Source organism: Hypanus sabinus, chromosome 12 (assembly GCF_030144855.1).
Source record: "Hypanus sabinus isolate sHypSab1 chromosome 12, sHypSab1.hap1, whole genome shotgun sequence".
Classification (NCBI taxonomy): Eukaryota; Metazoa; Chordata; class Chondrichthyes; order Myliobatiformes; family Dasyatidae; genus Hypanus; species Hypanus sabinus.
The window spans coordinates 4,526,118-4,547,730 of record NC_082717.1 but is presented as its reverse complement, the minus strand read 5'-3'; the positions used below and the strand labels follow the sequence as shown (position 1 = coordinate 4,547,730).

General features: G+C 46.9%; 1 long non-coding RNA gene across 2 annotated transcripts; it reads left to right on the top strand.

Annotated features, from left to right (window-relative positions):
- The first annotated feature begins 418 nt into the window (after positions 1 to 418).
- LOC132402436 (uncharacterized) lies at positions 419 to 21,373 on the top strand. 2 transcript variants are annotated; one of them, XR_009514897.1, is made up of 3 exons: positions 419 to 500; positions 2,205 to 2,358; positions 20,990 to 21,373. It is a non-coding gene; the product is annotated as an uncharacterized LOC132402436 (long non-coding RNA). The 2 variants fall into 2 exon arrangements; XR_009514896.1 differs by having other exon boundaries at positions 483 to 565.
- Positions 21,374 to 21,613: the final 240 nt, after the last annotated feature.

The window sequence follows — 21,613 nt, the reverse complement described above, 5'->3', positions numbered from 1 at the left end:
TACTGAATAAGCCCCCCTTTTATTCCCATGCACTGCCTCCTGCCTGTCAGCATTTCCTCTACCCCCGCAGTATCTGTCCTGTGGTGCCATGGGATTTTATCTTGTTAAGCAGCCCCGTGTGGCATCTTATCAGATACCTTCTGAAAATGCAAGTAAATGACATGTGACCAGGGTGTGTGATGGTTCCCTCCCTGGTCTATGAGATGGAGCTGCTCTATCTCTGTGTCATGGTGCCCGGTCTGTTTTACTGTTTATCACAATAAAACTGTTGTTGAGTTTGATGAGTTTCCTTGTCTGTCAATATGGACCAAATGCTTGCCACTGTATTTGTTTTCCTGTGGGGGCCTTCAAGAGAATGATTATCAAGGTTGTGTATGATTTATTTACTTTGTTAATAAATTGTACTTCGAACTTTGAACTTTGAAGCCAGTCCAGGATCCCGATGGTTTAAAACCGGCGCCAGCTCGTTCTCTCTCCTGTCTCCTGTCGTCTACTCCAAGGTGCCGTATCTGTATTCCTGAGAGCGAGGGTTGCCGAATTGCTATTTTGTTTAAACGGTTCAAAAGTATGTTTCTTAAAGGGGAAGTACAGACTGTGGTTTGTAGTGATGGTAGTTCACAAGGAGATTATACAGTAGAATATCTAATAGTATTGTGAGCTGCCTCAGTTTGGTGCTGTACACCACCACACAGTACTGGACTGACTTCACAGCCTGTGGACTTGCTTTCAGGGTCCCATCAGTTCATGTTCTCACTGTGAATTGTGAGCACTTTTCTGAGCTGCCATACAATGGCGATATGAATCGCAATGTCAACTTGCATATATTTTTGTGGTGTTCGCCTGGAGGTCGGTGACTGGTCGTGTTCCACAGGGATCTGTTCTGGGATTCCTGCTCTTTCTGATATTTATAAATGATGGGGCTGAAAAAGTTGCAAACTGTGTTCAAACATTTACAGATGACATGAAGGTTGGTGTGTTGTGGATAGAGTAGATGTTTGGCGTAAGTTATAACACAACTTTGATAGGATGCAGAGCTGGGCTGCACAGTGACAGATGGAGTTGAACCCAGAAAAATAGGAAGTGTTTGACTTTGGATGGTGGAGGGTTAACGGCTGGATTTTTGGGAGGGTGGATGAACAGAGGGATCTTGTTGTCCACTTCTATAAATTAGCTGCCTGAATCAAAAGAGTTATTAAAGAAGCATATGGTGTGTTGGCCAGTAGATTGAGTTCAAGAAACTCAAGGCAGTGTTGCAGCTCTATGAAACCCTGGTGAGGTCACACTTGGGGTATTGTGTTCAGCTTTAGTTGTCTCATTGTAGGAAGGATTTGGAAGCTTTAGAGGGTGTGCAGAGGAGATTTACAATGGTGCTGCCTGGATTACAGAGCATGACTTATGAGGATAGGTTAATCAAGTTGAGATTTTTCTCTCTGGAGTGAAGGAGGGTGAGAGGTGACTTGAGAGGAGTGTAGAAGATGATAAACAGTATAGATGGGGTGGATAACCAGAGCCATTTTTCCAGGGCAGAAATCACTAAACCAAGAAGGCACGATTTTAATGTGATTCACAGAAAGCATAGGGGAGGGGTATTGGAGGTTTTTTTTACACAAAGAGTGGTGCGTGTGTGGAATGTGTCACCAGGGTGGTAGTAGGGCAGTTACAATCGGGTGATCTAAGAGACCCTGAGATGTGCAGCAGGATGATAGAAAATTACCGGGTGATGCAGGAGGGAAGGGTTAGATTGATCTTGGAGTAGGTTAAAATGTTGTTACTACAGGTGGGCTGTAATATTCTCTGTTATTCTCTGTCAGTGAGAGGGGTCACTGAGGGAGCTGGATTAACATTCATGGTGATATGGCACTGGAAGTGGGGTTCAGTGAGGGAGCTGGATTAACATCAGTGGGGATACAGTAAGTGACACAGGGTGCTAGTTGGCAGGAGTCACTGACAGATAGTGTGAGGGAGCTCAGTTAATGTCAATCAGTGACACAGTACACTGGGGCAGAGAAGTTACTGATGGACGTTGTGAGGGTGCTGGATTATCATCAATCGGAATACCGTCAGAGACACAGAGTGCTGGGAGAGAGGGGTCACTGAAGGATGGTGTAAGGGTGCTGGTTTAATGTCAATGGGAATACAGTCTGTGTCACAGGGCACTGGAACGGAGGAGTTAATGACGAATGCTTTCTCTTTTAACCTCGTAGACACTGCTGATCCTGTCTTCTGCTTATGATGTGGCTGTCGATATGGAGAGGTCTCTTGCCTGTTCTGTTTACTCTGTGGGCTGTGTCCGGTGATTTCCAGAATTGCATAGAAGAAAAAAATTGCCTCTCTCTGGCCAGACTTGAGGAGATACAGGTAAGTTGCAGTGATGTCAGAGCCTCTGTTGGCCACGATTGCAGACAAAGAACACGGTGTGCCCCTGGTCCCAAACATTGACTCTTTATTCCCACCCATAGATGTTGCCTGACTGACTGAGTTCCTGCAGACCCACACCTTCCCTAGGTCTTTTATCCTCTCCTGAACTTTTCATTTCCAATTGTCTTCATTTTAGTGCACCCCTCACCTATGGATCTTCCCCAATTCTTCACTTTCCTCCACGGTCCACTCTCCTCTCATATCAGATGTCTTCTTCAGCCTTCACCTTTCCCACTTATCACTTCCCAGCTTCCCACTTCACCCACCCTCCCCATCACCCCATCAGCCTCTGGCTTGTTCTCCTACTTAGTTTGATTTCTTTCCTGTTCCTTTCACGTCCCCATGAAGTGTCGCAGCCTGAAACATCGACTGATTATTCATTCCCATTGATGCTGCCTAGCTGCTGTGATGCTCCATCATTTTGTGAGTTTTGCTCTCGATCCCAGCTTCTCAGAATCTCTTGTGTTGTTGGTATTTACTCTCAGGATTACCCTCATTGAACCGGGCACTCAATACAAAGGTTGGGACATAATTTTACAGATGTACAGGACATTGGTAAGACCAGACCTGTGTGTTGGAAGCTTGGGATTTCGCTAGGGTGTGTGCAGAAGAAACCATGTTGCCTTGAGCAAAGGTGGCTGAGGGATAACCTTATAGAGATTTATAATGTTACCAAAGGCATAGGAAGTCCATAAGATAGAGGAGCAGGATTAGGCCATTCACCCCATCGAGCCTGCTCTGCCATTCCATCATGTCTGATTTGTTGTTGCTCTCAACTACATTTTCCCTCCTTCTCCCTTTGATGTCCTGACTAATCAAGAAACTATCAGCCTCCACTTTCTATACCATGACTTTGCCTCCACAGCTGCCTGATGGAACAATTTCCACAGATTCAGTACCCTCCAGCGAAAGAAATTCTCCCTTATCTCTGTTCTGAAAAGATGTCCTTGTATTCTGAGACTGTGCCCTCTGGACCTGGACTCTGCCAATATTAGAAACTTTCTCTTCACATCCACCCTATCTAGACTGTTCAATATTTGAAAGGTTTCAAAGAGACCCCCCTCCCGCCCCTCATTCTTCTGAAATCCAGCAGGCCTAGATTCACATGCTATCAATCACTCCTCACATAGTAACCATTTTATTCCCAAAATCATTCTCGTCTGTCTCCTCTGGACCCAGTCAGTCTTTTCCCCAGGATGGGGAAGGTATGAGTCTATAACTTGAGGACATAGGATGAAGATGGGAAGGATAGGATTTTAAAGAGGACATTGGAGGCAAGGGTTTTTCTCCCTCATACGTAGTGTTGGAAAACAGTAGGTTTAAGGAACATGTGGACAGGTATATGGATGAGAATGGTTTAGTAGAATATTCGGTCAAACGCACTGACATTTGTACAGGTACATGGCAGGAATGGTTTAGACAATAAGACATTGAGACATAGGAATAGAATTAGGCCATTTGACCCATCGAGTCTGCTCCACCATTCAATCATGGCTGACCCGTTTCTTTATCGCTCCTCAACTCTATTCCCCAGCCTTCTCTCTGTAACCTTTGATTCCATGGCCAAACAAGAACCAATCAATCTCCACCTTAAATATACCCAACAACCTGGCCTCCACAGCTGCCTGTGGTAGCAGATTCCACAAATTTACCACCCTCTGACTAAAGAAATTGCTCCCTATCTCTATTTTAAATGACACCCCTCTATTCTGAGTCTGTTCCCTCTTGTGCTGGACTCTCTCATCAGAGGAAATATCCTTTCCATATCTACTCAGGTTTTGGCCTTTCAACATTTGAAAGGTTTCAATGAGATCCTGCCCTCATCCTTCTAAATTCCAGCGAGTGCAGACCCAGAGTCATCAAACATTCCTCATATGGTAACCCTTTCATTCCCAGAATCATCCTTGTGATCCTCCTCTGAATCCTATCCAATGTCAGCACAACTTTTCTTAGTTGAGGAACCCAAAACTGTTCACAATACTCAAGGTGAGGCCTCACAAATGCCTTATTGGACTTGTAGACTCAGCATCCCATCCCTGTTCTTGTATTCTAGACCTCTTGAAATGAATTCTAACATGGCATTTGCCTTCCTCACCACCAACTCAACCTGCAAGTTAACCTTCATGTTGCTCTGTACAAGGACTCCCAAGACCCTTTGCGTCTCAGATGTTTGGATTTCTCCCCGTTTAGAAAATAGTCTGCACATTTATTCCTACTACCAAAGTCCATGACCATGCATTTTCCAACATTATATTTTGGTGGCCACTTTCTTGCACATTCTCCAAAGCTTTTTCTTTCCACCTGGATAGTATTCACTGGCTTGCTTTCATATTTCATCTTGTCCCTTCTAATGAGTCTCTTAGTTGCTTTCTGTATGTTTTTAAAAGCTTCTAAATCCTCTGTCATCCCACTAATTTTTGGTTTATGGTATGCCTTCTTTTTCAGTTCTACATTAGGTTTAACGTCCCTTGTCAGACACCGTTGTACTATTTTGTCAGAATATTTATTTGTCTTTGGAATACATCTATCCTGCACCTTCCTTACTTTCCCCAGAAACTCAGGCCATTGCTGCTCTGCTGTCATCCCTGCCAGCAGCTCCTTCCAATTTATTTTGGCCAAGTCCTCTCTCATACCACTGTAATTTCCTTTACTCCACTGAAATACTGCTACATCAGACTTTAATTTCTCCCTATCAAATTTCAAGTTGAACTCAATCATATTGTGATCTCTACCTCCCTAATTGCTTCCATTTCATTACATAACACGCAATGCAGTATGCTCAATGACAAACCACCTTAAAAAGCCACCTTGGGGGATTCAACAAACTCACTCTCTTGAGATACATTGCCATTCTGATTTTCCCAATTGACCAGCATGTTAAAGTGTTCCATGACTCTCTTAACATTTCAGTGGTTTAGCTAGAGATGAGGTCAAGCACAAAGACACTTGGACAGATATATTGGCAGGAATCACTGAGTACAATATTGGATGAAACAGAAGGATCGTTTAACAGGTATATGGCAGGAATGAATTATTGGGATATTAGGTCAACCACAAAGACATCTGGACAAATATATAGGCAGGAATCACTGAGTACAATATTAGATCAAACAGAAGGATAGTTGAAACAGAAACAGCTAAGACCACATGACCACAAACAAAGGAGCAGAAATAGGCCATTTGGCTCATTGACTCTGCTCCACCAATTTCATCATGGCTGAACCAATTTTCCTCTAAGCCCCATCTCCAGCCATCTCTCCATATCCATTCATGCCCCGACCAGTCAAGAATCTATCAACCTCTGCTTTAAATATACATAAAGACTTGGTCTCCACAGCTGCCTATGGCAAAAAATTCCACATATTAACCACTCTCTGGTTAAAGAGGTTCTTTTTCACCTCTGTTCCAGCACCATGCCTCTCTAATCTGAGGCTATGTACTCTGGTCTTAGGCTCTCTCGCCAAAGGAAACATCCTCTCTACAGCCACTATATCAAGGCCATTCATCATTCGATAGGTTTCAATGAGATCACCGCTCATTCTTCTGAATTGTTATGAATACATGCCCAGAACCATCAAACATCTTCATATGACAAGCCATTCAAACCTGGAATCACTTTCACAAACTTCCTTTGAAACCTCTGCAGTCTCAGCATATTCTTTCTGAGATAAGGGGTGGAAAACTGCTCACAATACTCCAAATGAGGCTTTCTAAAATCTCAACATTACATCCTTGCTTTTATATTCTAGTGCTCTTGAAATGAATGCTAACATTGCATTTTCCTTCCTCACCACAAATTCAACCTGCAAATTGACCTTCGAGGATCCCTGCACATCGACTTTCAAGTCCCCTTGCACCTCAGTTTTTTTCATTTCCTCTCCATTTAGAAAACAGTCAACCCTTTTATTAGCAAAAATGAGGAAATCTGCAGATGCTGGAAATTCAAGCAACACACACAAAATGTTTGTGGAATGCAGCAGGCCAGGCAGCATCTATAGGAAGAAGTACAGTCGACGTTTAGGGCCAAAACCCTTCGGTAGGACTAACTGAAAGAAAAGATAGTAAGAGATTTGAAAGTGGGAGGGGGAGGGGAAGATCCAAAATGATAGTAGACAAGAGGGGGAGGGGTGAAGCTGAACTGGAATGTTGATTGACAAAAGGGATACACAGCTGGTGAAGGGAATGGATTATGGGATGGGAGTCCTAGGGAGAATGAAAGGGGAGGAGAGCACCAGAGGGAGATGGAGAGCAGGCAAGGTGTGATTGTGAGAGGGACAGAGAGAGAAAAGGGGAAAAGGAGGAGGGATGGGAAATAAATAGATAGATAGATAAATAAATTAATAAACAAACAAACAGATAGATAGATAGATAGATAGATAGATAGATAGATAGATAGATAGATAGATAGATAGATAAGGGATGCGGTAAGAAGGGGAGGGGGGGATTAATGGACGTTAGAAAAATCAATGTTCATGCCATCAGCTTGGAGGCTACCTAGACAGAATATAAGTTGTTGTTCCTCCAACCTGAGAGTGGCTTCATCTTGACGGTACAGGAGGCCATGGATAGACATATCAGAATGGGAATGGGACATGGAATGAAAGTGTGTGGCCACTGGGAGGTCCTACTTTCTCTGGCGGACAGAGTGTAGGTGTTCAGCACAACGGTCTCCCAGTCTGTGTCGGGTCACCTCACCTGGAGGCGACACTTCACCTGTGAGTCAGCTGGTGTGATATACAGTGTCCGGTGCTCCCGGTGCGGCCTTTTATTAGCCCCACCAGCCCCATTCTTCTGCCTGCTCTAACTAACCCTGACTAATCCAGAAGCTTTCAAGTTCCACTTTATATATACCCAATGACCTGGACTCCATAGCTACTATAGCAATGAATTCACCACCTTCTGTCTAAAGAAATTCCTCCTCATCTCTGTTCTAAGAGACATCCTCTCTATGTCCACTCTGTCTAAGCCTGTCTAGCACCATAGCATGCCCACAACAAATTAACCCTAATCTGTGCATTTTTGGAATGTGGGAGGAGACCGGAACACCCACACGGCCACGTGCAGAACGTTGAAGCTCCTTCCCGGCAGAGGTGGGAATTGAAGCGTAATTGGTGATCTCCATCACGTAAAGCGCTGTACTACCGTACTACCCACTTTAACCAGTTTCAGAAGCAGGGACATAGATTCTGCCTGGCCTGCTGAGTTTCTCCACAGATTTTTTTGTGCTACTGACACATCCAAGCAACTGGTCTCAGCCCGAAATGTCGACTGTACTTCTTCCTATAGATGATGCCTGGCCTTCTGCGTTCCAGCAGCATTTTGTGTGTGTTGCTTGAATTTCCAGCATCTGCAGATTTCCTCGTGTTTGCTCCCTTTAGTCCCACTCTTTGCTTGCTGCCAATCAACCACTGCTATATCCATGCAAGAATCTTCCCTGTAATATAACAGGCTCGTAACTTGAAAATCAGCCTCATGTTTGTCACCTGGTCAAATGCCGTCTGAAAATCCAAGGACACATCATCAACCAGTTCTCCTTTGCCTTGTTTGTTCTTCAAAGAATTCCAACAAATTTGTCAGGCAATGTTTTTCCCTAGAGGAAACCATGTCGACAATGGCCTAATTTATCATGTGCCTCCAAGTATGCTGAGAACGCATCCTTGATAATTGACTCCATCATCTTCGCAACCACTGAGATCAGACTAACTGGGCCTGTAGTTATCTTTCTTCTGCCTCTACCATTTTGAAGAATGGTGTAACAACTTGGAATTTTCCAATCTTCCAGGACCATTCTAGAAACTAGCGATTGTTGAAAGATCATTACACATGCCTCCACAATCTCTTCCACCAACTCTTTCAGAACCTTAAGTTGTACACCTTCTGGTCCAGGTGACTTATCCATCTTCAGACATAGAAACTTAGAAAGCCTACAGCCCACAAAGGCGTGCCAAACTTCTTTTTACTGTAGAAATTATCTACGGTTACCCAGAGCCCTCTATTTTTCTAAGCTCCATGTACCAATCCAGGAGTCTCTTGCTGACAGCCTATTCAATGCACACACCATCCTCTGCATAAAAAACTTACCCCTGACATCTCCTCTGTACCTACTTACAAGCACCTTAAAGCTGTTCCCTCTCATACTAGCCATTTCAGCTCGGTGAAAAAGACTCTGACTTTCCACATGATCAATGCCTCTCATCATCTTATACACCACTGTCAGGTCACCTCTCATCCTCCGTCGCACAAGGAAAAAAGGCCGAGTTAACTCAACCTATTCTCATAAGGCATGCTTCCCAATCCAGGCAACATCCTTGTAAATCTCCTCAGCACCCTTTCTATGGTTTCCACATCCTTCCTGTAGTGAGGCGACCAGAATTGAGCACAGTACCCCAAGTGGGGTCTGACCAGGGTCCTATATAGCTATGACATTACCTCTCAGCTCTTAAACTCAATCACATGTTTGATGAAGGCCAATGTACTGTATGCCTTCTTAACCACAAAACTCCATAGCAGTTTTGAGTGTCCTATGGAGTCAGACCTCTGATCCTCCACACTGCCAAGAGTCTTATTAATGCTGTATTCTGTCATCATCTTTGACCTACCAAAATGAACCACCTCACACATCTGGGTTGAAATCCTTCTGCCACTTCTCAGCCCAGTTTTGCATCATATCAATGTCCCTCTGTAAACTCTGACAGCCCTCCGCACAATCGATGAGACCCCCAACCTTTGTGCCATCAGCAAACTTTCTAACCCATCCCTTCACTTCCTCGTCCAGGTCATTTGTTAAAATCACAAAGAGTAGGGGGCCCAGAACAGATCTCTGAGGCACACCACTGGTCACAGACTTCCATGCAGAATATGTCCTGTCTGCATCCACTCTTTGGCTGCTGTGGGCAAGCCAGTGCTGTATCAAAGCAATATCCTTTTGGATCCCATGCCTCCTTACTTTCTCAATAAGCCTTTCATGGGGTACCTTATCAAATGCCTTGCTGAAATCTATATACACTACCTTTACTGCTCTAACCTCATCAATGTGTTTAGTCACATCCTTCAAAATTTCAGTCAGTCTCATAAGGCACAACTTGCCTTTGAAAAAGCCATGCTGACTGTTCGTAATCATATTATGCCTCTCCAAATTTTCATAAATCCTGCCTCTCAGGATCTTCTTCATCAACTTATCAATCACTGAAGTAAGACTCACTGATCTATAATTTCCAGGGCTCTCCCTACTCTGTTTCTTAAATAAGGGAACAATATCCACAACCCTCCAATCCTCTGGAAATTCTCCCATTCCCATTGATGATGCAAAGATCATCACCAGAGGCTCAGCAATCTTCTCCCTCATCTCCCACAGTAGCCTGGGGTACATCTCATCCGGTCCCAGTGACTTGTCCAACTTGATGCTTTCCAAAAGCTCCAGCACATCCTTTTTCTTAATATCTATAATCTCAAGTTTTTCAGTCCACTGTAAATCATCCCAACAATCACCAAGTTCCTTTTCCGTAGTGAATACTGAAGCGAAGTATTCATTAAGTACCTCTGCTGTCTCCTCTGGTTCCATACACACTTTTCCACTGTCACACTTGATTGGTCCTATTCTCTCATGTCTTTTCCTCTTGCTATTCACATACTTGTAGAATGCCTTGAGGGTTTCCTTAATCCTGTACGCCAAGGCCTTCTCATGACTGCTTCTGGATCTCCTAACTTCACTCTTAACCTCCATCTTGCTAGCCTTATAATCTTCAAAATTTCTATCATAACCCAGTTTTTGAACCTTTTATAAGCTTGTCTTTTCTTATTGACTAGATTTACAATAGCCTTTGTACACCACGGTTCCTGTACTCTACCATCCTGTCTCATTGGAAAGTACCTATGTAGAACTCCATGCAAATGTCCCCTGAACATTTGCAACATTTCTGCCGTATATTTCCCTGAGAACATCTGTTTCCAATTTATGTTCCAAGTTCCTGCCTGGTAGCCTCATATTTCCCCTTACTCCACTTAAACACTCTCCTAACTTGTCTGGTCCTACCCCTCTCCAATGCTATGGTAAAGGAGATAGTGTAGTGGTGTGCTACAAGCAGCGCTAAAATTACGACACGGAGTCGGTAACTGCAGTCGAAGGAAAAACTTTATTCGAAAACTTCAGCCTCACTTTTAAGCCTCTGTCAACCGGCCCCCCATGGCGAAGAGGCTCCAAAGCTCTGTGCTCGCAAACCCCCGTAGGCTATCTAATTGTGAGTCGGTTCGGATACGCTAGGAAATGAGGCGCTACATAACCCCCCCGCAGAACCGGCGATACACCCCCCAATGTCCACAGCCTGGGCCAGAACCTGCTTGGGAGGTCGGCCTCTGCGCCGAGGCGCCGGAAACTCGGCCGGTTGCGCCAGGTCCACATGGGCCGGCTTGAGGCGGTCCACCGTGAAAACCTCCTCCTTCCCCCCAACGTCCAGCACGAACGTGGACCCGTTGTTCCGGAGCACCGTAAACGGCCCCTCGTATGGTCGCTGCAGCGGTGGCCGATGCCCGCCCCTTCGCACAAACACAAACTTACAGTTCCGTAGGTCTTTGGGTACGCAGGTCGGGTTCCGCCCATGCTGTGAAGTGGGTATGGGGGCCAGGTTACCGAGCTTCTCGCGAAGTCTGCCCAGGACTGCAGCGGGTTCTTCCTCTTGCCCCCTCGGGGCTGGTAGGAACTCCCCGGGGACGGCCAGGGGCGCGCCGTATACCAACTCGGCCGACGAGGCGTGCAGGTCGTCCTTGGGCGCTGTGCGGATGCCGAGAAGGACCCAGGGAAGCTCGTCCGCCCAGTTGGCTCCTCGCAGGCGGGCCATGAGGGCCGACTTCAGGTGACGGTGGAAACGCTCCACTAGCCCGTTCGACTGTGGGTGGTAGGCAGTGGTGTGGTGCAGCTGAGTCCCCAAAAGGCTGGCCATAGCTGACCACAGGCTGGAGGTGAACTGGGCGCCTCTGTCGGAGGTAATGTGGGCTGGTACACCAAAGCGGGATATCCAGGTGGCGAGCAGGGCTCGGGCGCAAGATTCGGAGGTGGTGTCGGTGAGCGGGACCGCCTCTGGCCATCTTGTGAACCGGTCCACGATAGTCAGGAGGTAACGCGCTCCGCGCGACACTGGCAGGGGGCCCACGATATCCACATGAATGTGGTCGAAACGCCGGTGGGCGGGATGGAACTGCTGCGGTGGGGCTTTGGTGTGCCGCTGAACCTTGGCCGTCTGGCAGTGCATGCACGTTCTGGCCCATTCACTGACCTGTTTGCGGAGACCATGCCAAACGAACCTGCTGGAAACCAGCCGGACAGTTGTCCGGATGGAGGGATGCGCCAAGTTATGAATGGAGTCGAAAACACGTCGCCGCCAGGCTGCGGGGACGACCGGACGGGGCTGGCTGGTGGCGACGTCACAGAGTAGGGTCCTCTCACCTGGGCCCACGGGGAAGTCCTGGAGCTGCAAACCAGAGACTGCAGTCCTGTAACTCGGAATCTCCTCATCTACCTGCTGTGCCTCTGCCAGTGCCTCAAAGTCTACCCCTTGGGAAAGGGCATGAACGGTAGGGCGAGAGAGCACATCCGCCACGACATTGTCCTTACCCGAGACGTGCCGGACATCCGTTGTGTATTCAGAGATGTAGGACAGGTGGCGTTGCTGGCGGGAGGACCAGGGGTCGGATGCTTTCGTAAACGCAAAGGTAAGCGGTTTGTGGTCCGTGAACGCGGTGAAGGGCCGACCTTCTAGGAAGTACCTGAAATGCCGGATTGCCAGGTAGAGCGCCAACAGTTCCCGGTCGAAAGCACTGTACTTGAGCTCGGGTGGCCGCAGGTGTTTGCTGAAAAACGCCAGGGGTTGCCAGCGACCTGCGATGAGCTGTTCCAGCACCCCACCGACTGCCGTGTTTGATGCGTCCACTGTGAGGGCGGTAGGGGCGTCCATTCTGGGATGTACTAGCATTGCGGCGTCAGCCAAAGCTTCCTTCGTTTGAACGAAAGCGGCGGCGGACTCCTCGTCCCAGGTAATGTTCTTGCTCGGACCCGACATCAGGGCGAACAGGGGGCGCATGATCCGGGCAGCTGAAGGGAGGAAGCGGCGGTAGAAATTGACCATACCTACGAATTCCTGAAGGCCTTTGATCGTGGTGGGTCGGGGGAAGTGGCGGACCGCATCTACCTTAGCGGGCAGAGGGGTTGCCCCGTCTTTAGTAATCCTGTGGCCCAGGAAGTCAATGGTATCAAGTCCGAACTGGCATTTGGCAGGGTTGATTGTAAGACCGTACTCACTCAGTCGGGCGCAGAGTTGACGGAGGTGGGACAGATGCTCCTGACGACTGCCGCTGGCTATGAGGATGTCATCCAAATAGATGAACGCGAAGTCCAGGTCCCGTCCCACCGCGTCCATTAACCGCTGGAACGTCTGTGCGGCATTCTTCAGGCCGAACGGCATGCGGAGGAACTCGAAGAGGCCAAACGGGGTGATGAGAGCCGTTTTGGGGACGTCGTCAGGATGCATCGGGATTTGATGGTACCCTCGGACAAGGTCGACCTTGGAGAAGATCCGGGCGCCGTGCAGGTTTGCCGCAAAGTCCTGAATGTGCGGCACAGGGTAGCGGTCCGGTGTGGTAGCCTCGTTCAGCCTGCGGTAGTCGCCGCACGGTCTCCAGCCCCCCGTCGCTTTGGGCACCATGTGCAGGGGGGAAGCCCAGGGGCTGTCGGACCGCCGGATGATCCCCAATTCCTCCATTCTCTGGAACTCCTCCTTCGCCAGTCGGAGCTTGTCCGGGGGAAGCCGCCGAGCACGGGCATGGAGGGGTGGTCCCTGTGTTGGGATGTGGTGCTGTACGCCGTGCCTGGGCATGGCTGCTGTGAACTGCGGTGCCAGAACCGATGGGAACTCCGCCAGGACCCTGGTGAAACCGTTGTCGGACAGCGTGATGGAGCCGAGGTGAGGGGCTGGCAACTGGGCCGCGCCCAGGGAGAACGTCTGAAAGGTCTCGGCGTGTATCAGTCTCTTCCTGGGCAGGTCAACCAGCAGGCTGTGAGCTCGCAAAAAATCCGCACCCAGAAGCGGTTGGGCTACGGCGGCCAGTGTGAATTCCCACGTGAACTGGCTGGGGCCGAACAGTAGCTGCACCTGACGGGTGCCATAGGTCCTTACTGTGCTGCCATTCACGGCCCTCAGGGGGGGACCCGGTGCCCTGCTGCGGGTGTCGTAACTCGTCGGAGGTAAAACGCTGATCTCAGCCCCAGTATCGACCAAAAACCGGCGTCCCGACCTTCTATCCCACACATACAGGAGGCTATCCCGATGGCCAGCTGCCGTAGCCATCAGCGGCGGCTGGCCCTGGCGTTTCCCGGGAACTTGCAGGGCGGGCGGCAACGGCGGGCTTCTGCGCCCCACCGCTGGTGGTAGAAGCACCAGTGGTCATTGGGCCGGGGGTTAGTGGGCTCTGCGGCCGGGCCTGGACTGGTTTGCTGCCGGGAGCGTGGCTGGGAGATCTGTGCGATGGACGCCCCGCTCACCTTTTTGGCGTTCCACAGCAAGTCCGCCCGGGCTGCCACCTTCCGGGGGTCACTGAAATCCGCGTCGGACAGCAGCAGGCGTATGTCCTCGGGCAGCTGCTCCAGGAATGCCTGCTCAAACATGAGGCCTGTGTGTCCCTCGGCCAGAGACAACATCTCATTCATTAAAGCCGATGGAGGTCTGTCGCCCAAGCCATCCAGGTGCAGTAAACGGGCAGCCCGCTCGCGCCGTGAGAGTCCGAAAGTCCTGAGGAGCAGGGCTTTGAATTCCGTGTACTTGCCGTCTGCCGGGGGTGACTGTACGAACTCCGCGACCTGGGCCGCTGTGTCCTGTAGTAGTAGCGGGTGTCTTCTGAGGTGATCCGGCGAACGTGGAATTGGGCTTCGGCTTGCTGGAACCATAGGTCCGGGCGCTGTGTCCAGAAACCCGGCAGTTTCAACGAAACCGCATGAACAGAGGCGGCGTCGGTCATTTCTGGTCCAAAAATCGTTTGGACCGTCGGGGTCACCAATTGTAGCGGTGTGCTACAAGCAGCGCTAAAATTACGACACGGAGTCGGTAACTGCAGTCGAAGGAAAAACTTTATTCGAAAACTTCAGCCTCACTTTTAAGCCTCTGTCAACCGGCCCCCCATGGCGAAGAGGCTCCAAAGCTCTGTGCTCGCAAACCCCCGTAGGCTATCTAATTGTGAGTCGGTTCGGATACGCTAGGAAATGAGGCGCTACAATAGAATGTGATCACTATCTCTAAAATGTTCTCCCACTGAGAGCTCTGACACCTGACCCGATTCATTTCCCAATACCAAATCAAGTACAGCCTCTCCTCTTGTAGGCTTATCTAGATATTGTGTCAAGAAACCTTCCTGAACATACCTATGAAACTGCACACCATCTAAACAACTTGCTCTGGGGAGATGCCAATCAATATTTGGGAAATTAAAATCTCCCATCATGCCAACCCTGTTATTATACCTTTCCAGAATCTGTCTCCCTATCTGCTCCTCGATGTCCCTGTTACTATTGGGTGGTCTATGAAAAACACCCAGTAGAGTTATTGACTCTTCCTGTTCCCAATCTCCACCAACAGAGACTCATTAGACAACCCCTCAATGACTTATATCTTTGGTGTAGCCGTGACACTATCGCGGATCAACAGTGCCACACCCCCACCTCTTTTGCCTCCCTCCCTATCCTTCCTGAAACATATAAAGCCTGGCACTTGAAGTAGCCATTCCTGCCCCTGCACCATCCAAGTCTCTGTAATGGCCACAACATCATAGCTCCAATTACTAATCCATGCTCTAAGCTCATCCGCTTTTTTCATAATACTCCTTGCAGTGAAATCGACATATCTCAAACCATCTGACTGAATACGTCCCTTCTCCATCACCTGCCTATCTTCCCTCTTGCACTTTCTACAAGTTTTCTCTATTTGTGAGCCAACCGCCTCTTCCTCCATTTTTTCTATTTGGTTCCCACCCCCCAGCAATTCCAGTTTAAACCCTCCCCAACAGCTTTTGCAAACTTCTCCATCACAATATTGGTCCCCCTGGGATGCAAGTGCAACCCGTCCTTTTTTTACAGTTCACGCCTGCCCCAAAAGAGGTCCCAATGATTCAGAAATCTCAATCCCTGCCCCCTGCTCCAATCCCTCAGCCATGCATTTATCCTCCACTTTATTCTACTCCTATACTCACTGTCATGTGGAACAGGCAGTAATCCTGAGATTACTACCTTTGTGGTCCTGCTTCTCAGGATCTCCTCCCTTTTCCTACCTATGTCATTGGTACCAATATATATCACAACCACTTGTTTTCCTTCCCACTGCAGGATATCGTAGATGCAACCTGAAACATACCGCATCCTGGCACCTGGGAGGCAAACTACCATCCTAATTTCTTTCTTGTTTCCACAGAATCACCTGTCTGACTCCCTGTCTATGGAGTGCCCTATCACTGCTGCCATCCTCTTCCTTTCCCTACCCTTCTGAGCCACAGGGCCAAACTCTGTGCCAGATGCATGGCCAATGTTGCTTCCCGCAGGTAGGCCATTCCCCCCCCCCCCCCACCAACATTACTCAAACCAAATTGATTATTGTTCAGGCTGGACAGCCACAGGTTTACTCTCAAGTATCTGAGTCTTGCCCTTCCCTCTCCTGACTGTTACCCACTTATCTGTCTCCCGAGGCCTTGGTGTGACTACTTGCTATACTATCCATCTATCAGTTCCTTTCAGTTTACCAAGAACCTTCTCTATAGTTTTAGTAACTTCACACATTCCATGCCCCCAATTTCTGGAATTTCTACCATACTGTTAGTGTCTTACACCGTGAAGACTGATGCAAAATATTTATTCAGTTCATCCTCTATTACATTGTTCCCCATTACTACCTCTCCAGCATTGTTTTCCAGTGGTCCAATATCCACTCTCATCTCTCTTTCACACCTTATGAGTAAGAATATGATACTAGTTCCAACACTCTGACATTTGATGGGAACCATTTAGCGAGGTATTAGGTCAAACAGAAGGACATTTGGACAGCTACATGGATGGGAACTGTTTACACCATAAGACCATAGGATATATGAGCAGACGTAGGGCATTCTGCCCATTGAGGCCTCTCTGCCATTCAATCGGGCTGATCTAATTCTTCCAGTCATCCCCACTCCCCACACCCCGTACCCTTTGAAGCCCTGGCTAATCAAGAACCTCTCTGTCTCTGCCTTAACTATATCCAATGACCTGGCCTCCACAGCCGCTCATGGCAACAAATTCTACAGATTTACCACTTTCTGAATGAAGTAACTTCTCCGCATCTCAGTTCTAAAAGGAAGTCTTTCAATCTTGAGGTCATGCTCTCTTGTCTTGGAGTCACCTACCATGTGAAATAACTGCTTTATCTAAACTGTTCAGGCCTTTGGATGTTCAGAATTTTCCATTAGATCCCCCCTCATTCTCCTGAACTCCAGGAAATACAGCTCAAAAGCTGCCAGATGTTCCTCAAACATGAACCCTTTCATTACTGGAATCATAACCATGAATCTTCTCTGAACCCTCTCCAATGTCATTATATCCTTTCTAAAATAAGGAGCCCAAAACTGCGCACAATACTCCAAGTGTGGTCTCACAAGTGCCTTATAGAGCCTCAACATCATGTCCATGCTCTTTTGTTCTATACCTCTAGAAATGAATGTCAATATTGCATTTGCCTTCTTCTCAACTGACTCAACCTGGAGGTTAACATTTCAGGTATCTTGCACACGGATTCCCAAGTCCCTTTACACCTCTGCATGTTGAATGCTCCACCCATCTGTATAACAGTCTGACTGTGTATTTCTTCCACCAAAGTGCATGACTATATACTTTCCAACATTGTATTTCAACATTAGTTTAGTGAGATATTAGGTCAAACACAAGGACATTTGGACAGGTGCATGGACAGGAATGGTTTTAGTGAGATATTACATCAAACACAAGGACATTTGGACAGGAAGGGTTTAATGAGATATTAGTTCAAATACAAGGACATTTGGACAGGTACTCGGACAGGAACAGTTCCATACAGTATTACGAGATTAGAAAGAATTTGTTTTGCCAGAGAGTGGTGAATCTGTGGAATTCATTGTCACAGGCAGCTGAGAAAGCCAAGTTGTTGTATTTATTTGAGGTGGAAGTTGATTAGTTCTTCATTAGTCAGGGTGTGAAAGTTTATTGGGGAGCAGACTGCTATGTAAAAGAAAAAAAGAGTCCACCTAATGAACCTCGCAAGGATTCCATTTGTTAAGGTTACCTCTTTTTCCACAAAGCCCAAGTGCATCATCCCAATTCAAGGCAGAATAGTAGCATGACGTTATTTCATTTTGGGGTGTTCTGGAGCTCGGAGTTCAATTACTGTACCATTCCATAAGGAGTTTGTAGGTTCTTCCACTGACAGTTATGGTCTCCTCCAGGTGCTCTGGTTTCATCATACATTCCAAAGAGGTACTGGTTAGAATGTTAGTTGATTATTATAAATTGTACTATTATTCAACTGGGGTTAAATAGGTGGGAAGCAGATTGCTGTGTTTCATGAGCTGAAAGGGCCTATGAAAGGAAGTAGGAATGCAGGGAGCTGAGTCTCTGTACATCTTCCCCCTGAAATGCTGGGTTCTCTCAAGGTCCTCTTATTTCCTCCCACAGTCCAAAGACGTAGTGGTAGGTTAGTTGGTCAGTGTAATAGTTGTACCGTCAGTAGGATAGGGTTAAATTGGGATTGTTGCGGTTTCTGGGTGGTGTGGTCAAGTAGCCAGAAGGACCATTCTGTGTTGTTTCTTCAAATAAATAAAAAACACACACTCCCAACAGTTTAGGAAGAGCTTCTTCATCTCTGCCATCAAATTTCTGAATGGTCCAAGATCCCGTGAACACTACCTCACTAAATGGCTCTTCTTGACATTATTGATTTATTTTGTATCTGCTATTGTAACTTACAGTCTATTTTTATGTGTATTGTACTGTATGGTTGCAGCAAAACAACAAATGTCAGTGATCATCAGCCTGATCCTCACCCACTTGTCCTGACCTATTTCCAAGGAGAAGGTCAAACTTACCTTCTGTCCAGTAAAAGGCCACGATATATTGGCTGAGGAAACATTGTTGAACAGAGTCTACCCAAACTAAGCCTTGAGCACTATGGCAATCCCAGTCTCAGTTAGGAAAGTTAAAAGCTCCACCATCACAAGCCAATACTTCTTGCAATCTCCCTGCTCTAGTTTCTGTTGGTAATTGGGGGCTTGCAGTACAGCCCCAAAAAGGTGATCATCAGATAGCTAAAGAACACTACAGCACAGGAACAGACCATTTGGCCCATATAGTTTATAATGTGACATGAGAAGAAGACACATCATACCAGACCATAATGAGAGTCTCTGAATCAGTACTGCACTTGCCCCAGTCTGTTTTATCCCTCCTGAGGCCTAAAGGCCTTGATAGAGTGGATGTGGAGAGGATACTTCCTATAGTGGGGGGGCGGCCTTGGCCCAGAGGCACAGTCTCAGAATAGAGGGACATCTATTTAGAACAGGAATGAGGAGAAATTTCTTTAGCAAGAGTGTGGTGAATCTGTGGAATTACTTGCCACAGGTGGCTGAGGAAGCCAAGTCACTGAGAACATTGAGCCTCCCCTCCATGGACTCTGTCTACACTTCTCATTGCCTCAGTAAAGCAAACAACATCATCAAAGATCCTACCCACTCTGGACAGAAGATACAAAATCCTAAAAGCACATCCCAGCAGACTCAAGGACAGCTTCTATCCTATTGCTTTCAGATTCTTGAACAGTTCTCTTGTATGATATGATGAACACTTGACCTTGCAAACTACTTTGCAATGGCCATGCATTTTATCTCTTACCTGCACCGTATTGCCTCTGTAGCTTTTATACTCTATTCTGTGTGAGACTCATTGAGTCATAGATAAGTACAGCACAGAAGCAGGCTCTTTAGCCCATCTAATCCATTCCAAAACCATTTGCCTACTTGCCTGATCCTCACCCACTTGTCCTGACCTATTTCCGAGGAGATTATTATAATGGGACCATAGGCCTCCATACCCCTTCCATCTATGCACCAAACCAAACTTTGCAAATGGTTGACATTGAGCTTGCATGCATCACTTGTGCTGGTGGCTTCTTTCCAAACTCTTACAACCCTCTGAGCGAAGAAATTTCACCTCATATTCTTCTTAAATGTCTCACCTTTTCAAGCTTAACCCATGACCTCTGGTTGTAGCACGACCCAACCTCAGTACAAAAAGCCTACTTGTATATACGCAATCTATAACACTCATAGTGTAGCAAACTCCTATCAAATCTTCTTTCAATCTTCTACATCCTGAAGAATGCTGTCCTAACCCATTTAATCTTTTCTTATTATCTCAGGTCCACCAGGCGTGACAACATCCTTGTAATTTTTCTCTGTACTCTTTCAAACTTGCTTACATCTTTCCTGTAGGCACGTAGGTAACCAAAATTGCTTACAAGACTCCAGATTAGGAGTTCATTATACAAGATTATACAAGTTGAACATAGCATTCCATTTCCTGTACTCGGTACATTGATTTATGAAGGCCAATGTGCTGAAATCTTTCTTTCCAACCCTATCTACATCTGACACTACTTTCAATGAAATATGTACCTGTATTCCCTGTTCTACTACACTCTGCAGCACCCTTCTCTTCTCTCTATAAGACCTTCCCTGGTTGGTCCTACTGATCTGCAACACCTCACACTTGTCTGCATTAAATTCCACCTGACATTTTCAGCCCATTTTTCCAGCTGATCCAGATCCCTCTGCAAGCGTTGATCGACTTAGCTCACTGTCCACTGCACTCCAATCTTTACTTCATCCATAAACATGCTGATCCAGTTGATCACATTATCATCCAGACCATCGATGTAGATGACAGAGAACATTTGACCCAACACCAGTCCCTGCGGCACACCACGAGCCACTGTCCTCCATTCAGAGAGGCAACCATCTGCTACCAGTCTCTGGCTTCTCCCACAAAACCAATGTCTAATCCAATTTACTACCTCATGCTGAATGCCGAGTCAGTGAAGTTTTTTGACCAAACTCATATCCGGGACTTCGCAAATGTCTTGCTGAAGTGGATGCAGTCAACATCCAGTGCCTCATTACACTGCGTAATGATCTGATCTATATGAACATTTTGCAAGAGAAGCTTTTCACTGTATCTACGTATATGTGTCAACCAATTTCGATACACCTCTCACTTAAACTGTGCACTCACATCATCATAACAGATTCCTTTTGTCCATACCAAACAGCCCATGCAACCATATCCAGAACTTCATTCTTTGTCACTTCCACCATCATCACAAGCACACTTTTAGTTCCTCCCTCCACCCCGCTCCCTACTTTCTGTTGGGATTGCTCTCTAGATATCTCCCTTGTCCATTATCAAGTTTTCTTCCTAAAAGTTTGCTGTGAATGCAATGGACACTACAGGGTTGAAAGTGATCTTTCTTTCATTTGTCCACAGGTATGTGTTGAAGGCTGCGTTCCCAACCCCAGTCGGAAAAGGGAATATGTGTTGGAATATTTCCTCTGAGGAAGACCACTGGATGAAGAGAAGCAAAAAAAGAAGAAAAAAAAGAAGGGGAAGAGAGGAACTGAGAACGAAATAATTGATTATGACGATTAATATGAAAACAATTTTCGGCAAGATTTTCAAATGGACCAAGCATTGGGCAGGGATATAACCTTGACAAGGGGACTGAGCTTTTTGAAAGCATAGAGACCAGCCTCCTTGTGATTGGAACTTAATCATCAAGGATAGGAAGGAAGTCAACCCTTAGCACCAGTGATGGAGCTGAGTGAAAAAGCTAGCTGGGTGTAAAAGATAGGACCTGCAAATAAAGTTTTTCTTTGCAAAAGATCACAGTGTCTGCTTACCTCTGTTAGTTCATGACCTTGGTGTGAAACATGACAGCACAAGTAGTGCAGACCACTCGGCCCCTCCAATCCTACCCACATTCACAGGCCCATGAATGATCTGTACCATAAGCTTTAAGTATACCCACCCCAGTAACCTGACCTCCACAGCTGTCTGTGGCAATGAATTCCACAGATTCACCACCCTCTGGTGCAAGAATTTCCTTATGTC